Source organism: Rhea pennata, chromosome Z, assembly GCF_028389875.1.
Source record: "Rhea pennata isolate bPtePen1 chromosome Z, bPtePen1.pri, whole genome shotgun sequence".
In the NCBI taxonomy this organism is placed as follows: Eukaryota; Metazoa; Chordata; class Aves; order Rheiformes; family Rheidae; genus Rhea; species Rhea pennata.
Genome location: NC_084702.1, coordinates 38,016,295 through 38,029,295, shown reverse-complemented (window position 1 = coordinate 38,029,295; position 13,001 = coordinate 38,016,295). Strand labels below are relative to the sequence as shown.

General features: G+C 36.3%; 1 protein-coding gene across 6 annotated transcripts in view; it reads left to right on the top strand.

The window, feature by feature from the left end:
• SNCAIP (synuclein alpha interacting protein) overlaps window positions 1-13,001 on the top strand; it is an 82,773-nt gene that overhangs the window by 20,645 nt on the left and 49,127 nt on the right. The window contains exon 1 of one of the 6 annotated variants that reach the window (XM_062599790.1): window positions 946-1,007. The exons of 4 other annotated variants lie outside the window; for them this stretch is intronic. The gene's annotated coding sequence lies outside the window, so the exon portion shown is untranslated. Of the gene's footprint in view, window positions 1-945; window positions 1,008-9,031; window positions 9,083-13,001 lie in introns of those variants that run through there. One more of the 6 variants, XM_062599793.1, reaches the window with a different exon arrangement.

The window sequence follows — 13,001 nt, the reverse complement described above, 5'->3', positions numbered from 1 at the left end:
ACCGTTCAGCTGCCTCATATGATATGCTTGAACAAGAAGCACTTGCCTGTTCCTCTCAGCTGCAAACATTTCCTGTTATCCTCCTCCAATATTTCCTACTGTTGTCACCCTTGTTCCTCCATACTGGTGATTTTCCAGATAGTAAGGCCACTTTTTGGCTCCTTCATTTCTTTTCCATTTGTCCTTAATTAACAGTGACACCCACTGAAGTAGCTGGAGTCCTTTAGGCAGAGCACTTAAGATCTTAGCTTTAAGGGAGTCACATGTAATGGAACAGAAGAGTCTGAGTAGTGTCTGGAGAATACAATCCTGAATGGAAAGTAACAGAAATGGGAATAATAAGTTTTTCTGACTGTTTGTTCTAATAATTTATAGTGTGGAGTTAAACCCAAGAGATAGATTTAAAATTTAGCAGTAGGACTAGCAGTGGTCTAGTTTTGAACTGTAGTAGCAAGTCATTGTGGCCAACAAGTATCCAAATACTAATGCACTATTTTGCATGCGGTGAAGGAAAACACACTGGCATAAATGCTATTGCACTGTTTTTGCATGTGGTGAAGAAAAGTACACTGGTATAAAAGTTGATCATACCATCTGTGGTGCCTTGACATTGAGGGCATCAGTTCTAAATTTCTGTACATCCATTAAAGGTCTGATTTTTTTTTTTTCTTCCCCTTCTGTAGCTTCTGTATCTTCTGCAGCTATTTCCACCTCTACAAAGTGTAAGTGAGAATAAATTACTAGTAAGAATGGAAGAGTTCTACATCCATTTTTTGCAAGGATAGTAAATTATGCAGTGTATAAAACAGGAGTGAATCCCCCTTCCTGGTATTTCCTTATTTTTATTGCCTTTTAAACACAGGATGTAAACTTACACAAATAGTAAAAGTTAGTATTGCTCCAGTGAGTGGAAGACTGTGAAGTGTGCCTGTTGGTGTGCAGTACAGTTTTGGAAAAAGCAGTTATGAGAAGAGTTGATACGTTCTCTTTCAGAGACAGCATGTACTGTAAGTAATCTTAGCAAATTTCCGACTGCTACTTGTTCTGGTTTTCCTGTATTCCTATGTAAGATCTATTGATAATTGCAGTAGATCAAGTATGTTCAAGGACCACATATTTAGAATTAAAGTTCAGAATAGTTATTGCATATTCATTTTTCTATGGTTGTATTCAGAATGCTCCCATGTCTAGTGTGATCTCATCCTTTTTTTAACTGAGTAGCCTTATTTGATTCTAGAGGAAGAAAACTCAGAAAAGAAGTAGTGAAAAAAATATCTAGGAACTGAGGGAATCGTGCTGTCCATTTTAGATTGCAGTAAGTGATCTACATTGTGCAAGTGGCAGAAGTTTAAAAAATTTTTCACAATGAGTGTTCCCTATTTACAAATTTGTGACTTTTATATGTCCCTAATGGCTTATAGATATTTAGCTGAATGGCAATTAGTAAAGGAGCTGTGTTGATCTGTTTGTGTTCTTTTTGACATCTCAGTCAATAGTAATAAAAAAACTGTAAGATCAATTTGAAAACCTCTTAGCAACCACATAAAGAATAACAACTTTATTGATTCTCAAATAATTGCCCTGGAAGGTATGGTAAGAGCTTAATGACACAAATATAGTGAAATGCATTTATCAATGGATTATGTGATGGTTATACTGCATAAGTAGCCTACATTAAGGTGCTGTCAGTGTGTGTGGGGGGGGGTCTGGAGATGAGCTTTCAGGGGCTCTTTCACAGACTTAGGAAAGTGGAGAAATCATGCAAATAGGGGAGAAACATATTGCAGAATACGTGTAGGAAGAGGCATACTTTCCAGGAGAAACATAAGAGTTGTGTTCTCTTTATTAATCTAGCAAGTTCCTTAAAAGGATGTGAAACATAGTCTGTCATACATATGTTCTAGATTTTATAGGAGGAACTGTGTGAGAAATATTTTCTGAGCCTGCTGGGATATAGTCAGGATTATGGCAATTTCCCATAAGAACATGTGTTTACCAGCACCAGCTTCCTTTTGAAATGCTGTTAAAGGTTGCTTTCATTAATAATTGGTTTTTTTTCTTTTTGAACAGGCAAAACAAACAGGATATCTTGGTCATATTGAGCAGCATAATGAAATGATAAGTATGTCCTAATTGCAGCTTGTTTATTTGATGCTTATGCAAACAATTAATATATATTTCTGTTTCTACAAAGACTAAAAAGCTTTAAGCAATATTGTCTCTTTTTGTTCTTTTCTCTGTTAAAAAAAAAACTGTAATTTTTAAAGCAGGACACTAAAATGAAAAAGCAGTGAAATCATGCCAATCTGTAGAAATGTATACAAGATGAAAAATCAGTGATCATCTCTGCCTTGAGTTTAATTATCAGTACTGGATATTCTACATTACTAGCATTATGATATTCAATAAGTGTTTGAAATGTAAACTTTTTTTCTCAATTTCACATAAATTTATAAGCTAGCAAAGTATTAAATTTGTAAGATAGCAAATATAGAATACTAGAGAAAGCAGTAATGGTTAACATACACCCATCAGTGTACTATGTAGGCTGTACACTACATAGTATTTTCAGATACATTTTCTGCTCTAATTTGGAATGTGTCAAACATCAAGATTTCTGTTATTTCTTCAGTAGTTTATTTCACAGCCTTAATAAGGGTCACCCATAAGATGTTTTCCCAATGTGTGTATATATTTTTTTTCTCAGAGAAAAATGCTAACTTGTTGTTGTCTTCTTCCATCATAATTAATGACTCTTCTTCCTTGTTGTTTATACCTTTAAAATATTTTTAACTTATTTACTACTTTGACCCTGCTTTATGCAGGGGATTTGGATTTCCATAGGTCCTTTCCAACCTGAGCGATTCTGTGATATTTTGGGGGAAAATGTTGTTCAGTCCATGGGTTATTTTTTAGGGTATATAAAGCTGTTAGAAAGGTCTTTCTGATTTTTTTTTTTTCTCCCTTCCCCTCCCCACTTTTTCCTTCTGAGAAAGTAGCACTTTTCTGAAAATTGATTTTTGTTGACTAAAAAAATATTCTAATGAATCAAGGTTCAGGGTTAAAATTTTTTGTAAGTGCACTGTTCCATGCATGAATCCTTCTTTTTGAAGGCATTGGAATGTTTCATATGAGAAAAAGTGTATTTTCGTGGGGAAGATGCTAACTTTTTGTAAGGAAGGAAGTGACCCTTTCATAGCTGAACGGTATGAAGTCATATTTTGAGTATTTTTTTTTTAATACTTTGTCTATCTCCAGATGAGTTAATTTTAAATTTACATGTAGATATTTTTAAAGGAGGCTTAGTATTTCTGCTGTAGCAGAAATTTGAAAACTAGTATATGCATATTGAGTAGAATCACTTTGTCGTCGTAGTGTTACACTGTCACAAAAGGCTGAACAAATTCATTTTGGGAACAAGTCTTAGTTTAAAATGACATGATTAAATATAAAATGGTACTTATATAGTGCATATATAAACCATTAATATTAAATATAACATGTAAATTATATATTACCGTTAATTTATATGTAATCATTAACATCATTAATTATGTTAAATATATAATCATAAAACTGTTAAAGGAAGAAGCAGCAGCTCATTACCATTTAAAAAACCTTTCTTAAGTGAATGAAGCGAACGGCCACCATGCCCAAATAGGATGAGCCTTTGGCAGGAAATGATAGTCAGTGGCTTAGTACGTGAAATGAAAGTAGAAATGGAAGCAGCTTAAGTAAAACTGCAGGATATTTTCTGCATTTGGCTAGTTTGGTGTGCTTTAACAAAAGATTGCTGAGACAAATGAACAGTGCATTGTTTCATTTTATCTTCCCTCGGAGGGAAGTCGGCTTTTTCGGTGGAGAATTATTCAATAAGGAATGAGCTTATAGAAATTATTGCTTAAAGGTGCTCTGTGGTCCCTGTGAGCAGGTAGTAGAATGACGTGTCCTAGAGGAGAGGAAAGGGCACTGCTGCGGTGCGCTCGGCAGGAGCTGTACCACTGTGCAAGCACTGCCTCTCCTGCTGCTTTGGCTGTCGCAGTGGCAGCGACAGACCATGTTCCAGATCTCAGGCAAAAGTTAAAGATTGTTAGAAGCTGAAGTAAATGATGCTTCCTTACAGTTTAGCTTGGGATTATGTCAAAGGCAACAGTCATCTGTTCCCTTCTACATGTGCAGAGAATGTCTAGGACACTTGTGATCTTAAGGAATGTAGAAAGAATTAGCTTACTGGGAAAGTTTGTGGATAGTTTTTGCTTCCGCAGTTGACATGAAAATCATCCTGTCTGAAAGAAGTTGTCTTACAGGGTAGAGTACAATGAAGAAAGCATATTACTGTATTATTGTGGTGTGTTTCGTATTTTCAATGAATAGCCTTGTAGTGGTTCGAAGGGAGTACAAACATAAATTAATCAAAAAGAGCAAATCAAAGGTCAGTCTTCAAACAGATCACTGACCTCTTATTTATTTTGATAGTTTCATTGAGAATACAAGGACAGTGCATTAACTTTTGTACAGTCCTTGAATCATGTATGCTGTTACAGTTTAAGATAACAAATACTAATTTCCAATTCCAAAGGTTTCTCCTTCAAGGCTAATTAAAACAAACAAGTTTATTTTTCTAGGCCCACTTCCAGAATACTCAAGTGCATGCATTCTGACTTAATGCTTTGAATCCAATTTTTTTATGCTTGAATCTCAAAGGAACTACAAAACTGTGGAGTGGAAAGGATGGCACTTATTAGGAGAAATTCAGAGTTATTCTTAGTGAACTTATCAGATGTTTCCATAGCTATGTTACAGTGCAAACAACTTTTCAGCTAGGCATACCACTCAGTAGCCTTAAATGCTGATTCCTTTTTTTGTTAGGTTGTTTTCTTTTGGGAGTGAAGAAACAAATTTAGGCGCTTTTTGATATAAGATGCTTGTTCACGAGAGCACTAAATGGAATAATATTTAATAAAGCAAGTAGAGGAGACTGTAGGAAAACACCTCCTAACAGCCAGATGTTCCTTGCCTCGAGGTGGATAGTTTTAGGCACACAGAAGTTAATGGCAAAGCTTTCATGTACCCTAGTGAAATTCAGATGTCATCCTCCAAGTTATACTTTGCTTTTGAAATAAGTAAATTATGTGTAGTATTATTCAGGGTGATAAAAATGCGTGAGGAACTGACTCTTAACGGGCATACTTTATCCTCACTCTGTGCCTCCTGACATACAGAGTACTTACAGACTGCATATCGTCAATCATTGTTATTGTTAAAAATACTTGATGTTAACTCAAATTGTGGTGGATTTTCTGTGCAGTTCATGACAGTAGAAGATAAAACAGGTAAACCACGTAGTATTTCCTACCTCCACGTGACTTCTTCAAATAATCTCTCTTAAGACTCCATGGAGTCTGAACCAAAGTTGTTTTATGGTCAAGGTTGGAAAAATCTGCAATCTTGAGGCCTACGTAGATGACTGGCCGAGGTGTATCTCTGTTCAGCCGGAAACAATTACTTTGTTCTCATCTAAAACCAGTGTTGAATGTGCATTGACTTCATTAGGAACAGAATTGGGCTCAGTATTTGTGTCTTTCAAGGGCTGTGGATGGATTGTTTCTGCGTGCCCGTAATGCAGGGGTTCTTTTGCAGTTATATTTTAAAAATGGCATCTTTTGATTGTTGGAACAACTTTGTGCTTTGCATTCCCTATTCCTGTCCTATCAGTATAACTTGTAGTACTTGTATGTTGATTAAAAGCAGTGCTTTTTCTTCGACTTGCTTCTAGAAGTACTATGTTATTATAAATCGTTGCTGCAAACTTTTGAACTCAGGGAAACTTCTGTATAAACGTGATAAGGGATAAGGTAATCCCAGTCTCAGAATTCATTCCTTCACTGAAATAAATCACATCATTTTTCAGTCTCACTGTTAACTTCACTTTTTTTACAATAAATAGTTATTTCAAATTCATCTTTGCTCCTTAAAATATCTTCCCTTTCCCAATGAACCTCCCCCCTTTTATATTTTTGTATTTTAAAGTTGACTGGGCAGATAATTTCCTTTGCATGATGTATTATTTTTGGCTTATATAAAAGGAAGAAAAGTAAATAAAACAAACTGGTATAAAAGAGGTGCTCAGTCAGTGAGAGAAAATCCAGACATTGAGTGGGACAAGTAATAGAAACAATGTTATTTCACATAATTAGAAAAAAAGGCTCTGGGAGCCCTAGAAGGTAACAAAATTGGCTGAACAGAGCACTGCAGACTGCATTAGAGTATCACAAACCCTCATATGACTTATTAGTGTCAAAATAGTGTCACAGTGTATCAGGTTGTCATTTTATTTGAATGCCCAAAGCTTAAAGGGAGTCCTTCAATAGCCAGTTTGAGCTGCAGTGTGTCACTTTGCCGTCTCAAGTCATCTGTTTGAATATGTATTGATTAAACGCAAGTAATTTCCCCCTTGGTGTTAATAAAGCGAATGTAAATATGAATGAGAAGGTAGGGTTTTGTAAGAGTACATGTATTTATAGTAGAAAAATTATTGTTCATGCATGTGACATAAAGAGACAGCATGAAAAGCATAGAAAGCTTGCAGCTTCATCTTTATGTTCTGCATTTATGGCCTCTAGAGCTATCATCTTTATTTGATGAATAAAGTTTTTTCAATTGTTACGTGGATCTTTGGCAAAGCTTCTAATACGATCTTTTCCAAAGACTATTGCAGCGAATTTGCAGCATATTTATTGTTTAATTGGATTATTCTTGTGACATGGAGCCCTGTTCATAGACAGGGAACAGACTTACGTGAGAAGCTGGACAAATGAGCCATTATATGATCCGTGTCCCAAAGAACATGTAGTTTTTGGTGTAAGATAGCGCACAGATGAACACCAGGGAGTATGTAAAGCAGTAAGATGGTGTATGGCAGCTGGAAAGGAGGGGGTCTTTGCTCAGACTAGTTTTGTTAGGACCTGCTGCCCAAGCTCTCTTGCTTACATCAGCAGTGTATCTTGACTGTTTCCTAAGGATAGTAGTGGTTCTGAATATATTAAAGTGCTTTTCTTACTCTGTGTAGCAAATTAGGGTTACAGTACCAAATACATTTTTGGTAGAACTCCACTATAACAGTGGGGGGAGAGGAGGAATGGAGGAATTGAATTCAACGTCCCAGTTATTTTCAGTTATTGACAGAAAATGTGCCTTCCTAAACTGTGGATTTTAGCTGGGTGCTGAGCTTTTCACTGTGTGTTAAATAGATTTAACATAATGAAAAATTGCACTGTTGTATCTGTTTGAAATGGAACAAACTTGGTTTTATGCTCTTAATATTTCTTGATGTTAGTCATGGAATAAAACTCAGACACTTCCCATGTTTCAAGCATTGCTTGATACTGCTTTGTACTGCATACCGAAATTATAGTAGTAAAGTCTTTCCTTTCTGCCTGTGAAATTTGTTCATACTGAGCTACTGTAGCATCTGATGCTTAAGAAAAGGCAATTTCTTTTTCTCAGACCTGTAATCATAAAAAGTAATGTTATGCCTTAATTAAAGGCTACCATTATTATTACGGTGTTCTGGGATTTAAAGCTTAAAACTTGATTATTCAACTGTTGCACATGTGTACTTAAGGTAACTTAGCCTTTTGTCAACTACTATAGAAATATTTACATCTGATTTACTTTATATTTGATTGAAAGTTTAAGTAAATCCCCAAATATTTTGGTGTAATACTTTCTGCATCTCAAAACTAACATACTACATGGCCTTTATCAGCATCTCTTTAGGGTGACTGAAGATTAAATATGTACTGAAGTATATATTTAATTGACAATTGATCTTTTGTTTGTTTCTGTGGTGTATATATCCATAAATAACTAAAACGATATATTCTCAATTACTAGTGATTAGTTGTTTGGGGGGGGCGAGGGAGCGCAATAAATATTTCCCTTGTGTATCTCTGCAGATTTAATCCTTCCTGTCCAGCACTGAGACTCTTCTTGACTGAGATACTGGATCAGATTATTTTTTGAAGCTACCAGATTCGCTGCATCCTTGTTACAAATAGGTCACTGCAATCCAGTTATGCCCCCCCTCCCTTTATTTTTAAACCCACAACTTTGTACAGAGCAAGAAACTGAACCTGGTGCTTATTTGCTTTCTGCCTGTCATGCCAGTGTTTTCATTCACTCAGGTTAATCAGCAAAGATTAGATGCTCATCAGTATGGCCCTTTACTGCCTTAAGTACCTGAGCCTGGCTAAAACTATGGCCATAGGTTCACAGTGCAACATCAGTGGTGGAACTGGCTTTTCTGCTGGTCCCACATCACATCATCCTCACACTCCCCCACAGCAGTCCCTTGGGTTTGCTGGCACGACTACTTGCGAGGCTATGTTGAGCCACATTGGAGGCTTGATTTAGCTTGAGAAAGAACCCTGTGAAAAATATTTTACCTGTGCATAGTGCGTGCCATCAGTTTACATTGGATTTTTACTTTGCAGAAATTCTGATTTGTTCTCTGTACCTATTATGTCATTGCTTCATTTTCCCTTTTACTGTGAATTGCTTTGCTCTTTTTTTCCCCACTCACCTAATTTTATATTTGTCAATAACAAGATTTCAGGTCAGAGAAATCAATTTTAGCTGGGAAGAATGATAGCAGAGGAGATGCTATGTTTTGGAAGAACAGAGCTTGTATTTGAAAAGGAGAAAGATAATTTCTTTTGTTTTGCTTTGTTTTACAATCTGATCACTATTTAGTATCTGTTACAATATAACATATGCAAGACATTATTATACCAGTGCTGCTATTACCACATTTGTGTGCTAATTTTTAGTTGGATGACTTCTTCATGATTTCCTAGTGGAAATGTCATGCAATAATAAAAATACTTTTTCTTGAATACGTATGGATGAAGTATTACAGGGTTTTCTTTTCAGCTTTGAGTGCTATGAGCAGACAGATTTTCTTTTACCTTTATAAATACATGTATATGTGCATCTCTTTCTGCAGGCTGAATTGCCAAACAGGAAACACGTTTTTCTGGATGAAAATTTTACAGAATATTTAACATCTAGCTTTGCTTAGGTAAATATCAGAAGTTTCTGCTAGCATTTTTTTGAGAAAATAATCTGTATTGCTCTGATGTTGATGTTGGAAGTAAATTGTTCATCTCTTGTCATCCATTGCTAGCAGTTGCAAGTTTAATTACAGTTAATTTTATCTTAAATTTGACCAGTTTGCTCATGATCTGCTTGCAAATGCTGTTCAGTTTCTTTATACCTCTGGTGATATGCTGGATTCAACCATTGCAAAGCTCTCAAAATAATCACAGCTCTGACTACTACCCTCACCATATGGTTTGCATTATATGTAGCGTAGTTTTTACCATGTTAAATTGTATCAAGAAGTGCACCTCCTGAATAAGACTCCAAGTATGGTCATGAGAGATCTTATTTGGTTGTAGTATTTGTTCTCTGAGGTGTTGTCCAGTTTCACCACATCAAGAAAAGACTGAAAAGCATATTTTAGGGAGTAAAATGTATGAATCTTTTACCTGTTCTTTACATATAACTGAAGACTGTCTTCAGAAAAAGAGAAATTTTCCATAGAGAAAATGTATTTGTGTTGGTAACCAGTTTTCTCTTCAGAGTTTTGGCCTTTGTTTCACATGGTCTTTATATTTTCAGGAGGTAGAAGATACCATTTAGGGGGAGGCAGTGTTGCATGATTGTCATGATGAATTTTGTGCATCACTAGGTGAAATGCAATCCTGCAGTCAGCCACTGATGGAGGCACAATTTTTTTTTGCCTCTGTGGCTTCTTGTATACTCAGTAGCACCAACCAATGGAAGAGAATGCAAATTTAACAGCTAAGAGGAAATATTCAGTGGAAAAACTGTTGCAGAATTTTTAAGTTCTTTAAAGCATTTCTTCCTTCTACCATTTTTTAATTGTCATTATGTCAGCTACTGATGACTATTTTGCCAGCTCCTGACTTCTAGCCAAGCAGTAGGAAAATGAGACTGTTCTGGTCACGTTCTTCATCAAAGGGAGAAGGCAGTTGCAAATCTTTCATGTATTTACTGCTTGCCCTTTTTGTCAAGTTACCTCTTCATATTCCCTGAAAACCTCACAGAGACAATGAATTACAAGAATTGGAGTTTGCAGGCAGCCTTCATTTAAACAAAGAATCACCAGCACATGTTCAAATGCATTGGGTTTTGCAAAAAATCTCACCTCCCTGAAAAAATAAAAAAACCTATTTTTGAAATCCAGCAAACTTGCATCGAAGCCTCAAATTACTATATTTAAATTAGTAGTAGAAGTTAACTAGGCTGTGCAACCTACTGAAGTTTTAAAGAAAAACAAATGTTTAAACTGGTTGACGTGGCTGGCTAAGCACCTGCAATCGGAATTGGTTAAGGTGTGAAACAGCTTTTGACCACAGTAACTGTTTCTGTACCTTGAGAGAGAGTTTTTATTGTGTTTCTGCTTATTTATGTAATAAAACTCAATGATTAGGTCATTTGAAGTTGAGACCTATTAGGAGGTATACAAGAGGAGGTGTATTTTGTCTTTCAATATGAAACTAAATATTAAATTTGAAGGGATGAAATCTTCTGAAATTTTGAAATTTATGGTAACCAGGCATAGTCTGCTTCTGTTACTAAGCCATGCTTCCTTTCCAGTTAAATTCCAGTTAAAATTCCAAGCTAAAAATTCAAATTCGGTGAAGTGACTCTGCTTGGTTTTCAAGCTATTTGCATGTGGTATGGTCCATAGATGTCTTTTGGACTTTGGTATTTTGGTTCTCATTCTTAACTTCATGTGTGTACCACCTGGTGGGATGTTGGAGGGCGTATTCTGAAATCCTGGAACTTGTGTAAGACAGCACATATGTGGTTGGCGTTTATTTTACTTCTGAAATTGACTTAGTTTGAGGTCGTGTCAACAGTCGCAGTGATAAACTGGCAGCTGGTCTTTACGTCTGTGGGGGACACTTAGCAAGATTGGTGAGCTATAGAGCCTACCTCAAGAAGAGTGTTACCCTAAGAAGATCTGTTCCTCCTCCCCCACCGAAGTGATTTCAACGAGAGAAAAAAAGATAACTGCCCAAGTTGCTTATTGTGGGGGCATGTTTCAACAAATGTGCTTGCTTTTTGCAGAGACTCTATGTTTTATTGTGTTTTAGTGCATTGGATAATACTATATATTCACTTTTTGGAGAGCGAGACAGCGGTATGAAAGTGAACTTAAAGCCATTATCCCACAAAACACTGTCTGGTGAAAATAGTCTCAACTCCTACAGTCGGAGGCATACAGAAGTCTAAAATGACGAATCTTAAATAATATTACTTAAAATGATGGGGACCTGAAATTATGGCTATCTGAACCTCTTGCTCTAATGTAGATGATCGAATTCCTAAAATGAGAATGAAGCTCCTTCTCTCATTGCAGTTGTTACTGGCATCATTTGTGATGGCGTGTTGTTTCTAGGTAGTTCTGGACAGCAGGGTATCAATTCAGTTCCTTCTTAAGTTTCAGTTCTCTATGAGCACGGTTATTATTTGATTGAGCCAACCTAAACAATTCCATTTTTTTTAAACCAGTGGAAAAGCAAGTTCTGAAAAATACTCTTTTTCAAACCATTCCCCAACTTTGTCACTTTTGTTCATACTGAAATTTTATATTGGTGATGACAATGTTCATAGTTAAGAGATTTCAGAAATTTTCCTTTCATAAGTTCTCTGTGGAAGCCCATTGATTACTTTTATGGTGATATAATTACCCCCAAGGGAATAAAGTAGCCTTCTGTGCATTCTTTTTTGTCCCCATTTCTCCAACCTGGTTACTCTTGCGTACACTGCTTTCTGTGTCCTTGGGTTAGCCTCTGTTTGAAGGTCGTGCCTTCGCTTTCTGCATCAAGCAGCTTGCACAGCTATCACTCAACATACCAGAGTCGCATTTCCTATTTCTCCCTGCTCTCTGGAACAAAGCTGGCTAGATTTTAGGGAGGTGTGTAGTGTGCTGTGCAAACACCGTTAAGCGTGTCCTTGCAGTCTTGTGCCATACTAATTTTCACCCCATTCCCTTGCCTTCTGCTCATCTGTAGTGTAGAGAAAATTTTAGTAGGTCTGCAAAAATTTGTTTCAGTTCTTAAGTTGCTCACTATCAAATAGTTGACAATAGCGGGGAGATTTTTTTTTTATGATGAGCACAGAATAGGTACACATACAAACAAAGCAGGAATCTCCCACCTCCTGCCCAGGCCTCCTGCTTGCAAAAGCAACCTGGTTGTTAGTTTTTGTGATGGTATAAGTGACAGAGTATTTTACCACAAGTAAGCGATAATGTCACCCAATTACAGCATGTTAAAACACAAAGTTTAAAATACACAGAAATTTTATGTTTCTGTTCATAAAGCAGAACACCGATTCCTTTCACTGCAAGGATTTTGTCGTGATTATAGTGGTCTACTCTAAACTTAGTATTTGGGGATTGTTCAAAATGAACAGTTTCTAATTAGGTTCACGTTAAAGCCACTTTTTTTTTTTCTCATATAAAGTTGGAGTGAAAGCTTTACACTGTTCTTTTTTCCTTTTTGTAGCCATCTCCCTTCTTGCAGCCTCACTCAAATCTAACCAGCACAGTGAGAGTCAAAAATAAGTAGATGAGGTTGTTCTTACACATTGCCTTCCTCCCCAGCTACTCCTTACATTGCAAGGAGGGGAAATATCCTAATACATTAAGGAAAAGTCTTTCTTTTTTTTCATTTGAAGAGAAAATGATACTGAACAATCTTTTATCTTCAGTAATTTGAAGATAAATAAAGATTTGTTTTTCCAGCTTTTGCAGTGTAAAACTGAGTGTGCTTCTCAAGTCTTCTTTTAATAGCTTTTCAAGAACAGCTGTCTTAAGACCAGCTCTGTGGTTGGATGAGGGTGCTATGAAGGAGATTAATGATTGAGGTTTTCACTGCCAATGAATGCAACACCTGCAGAAA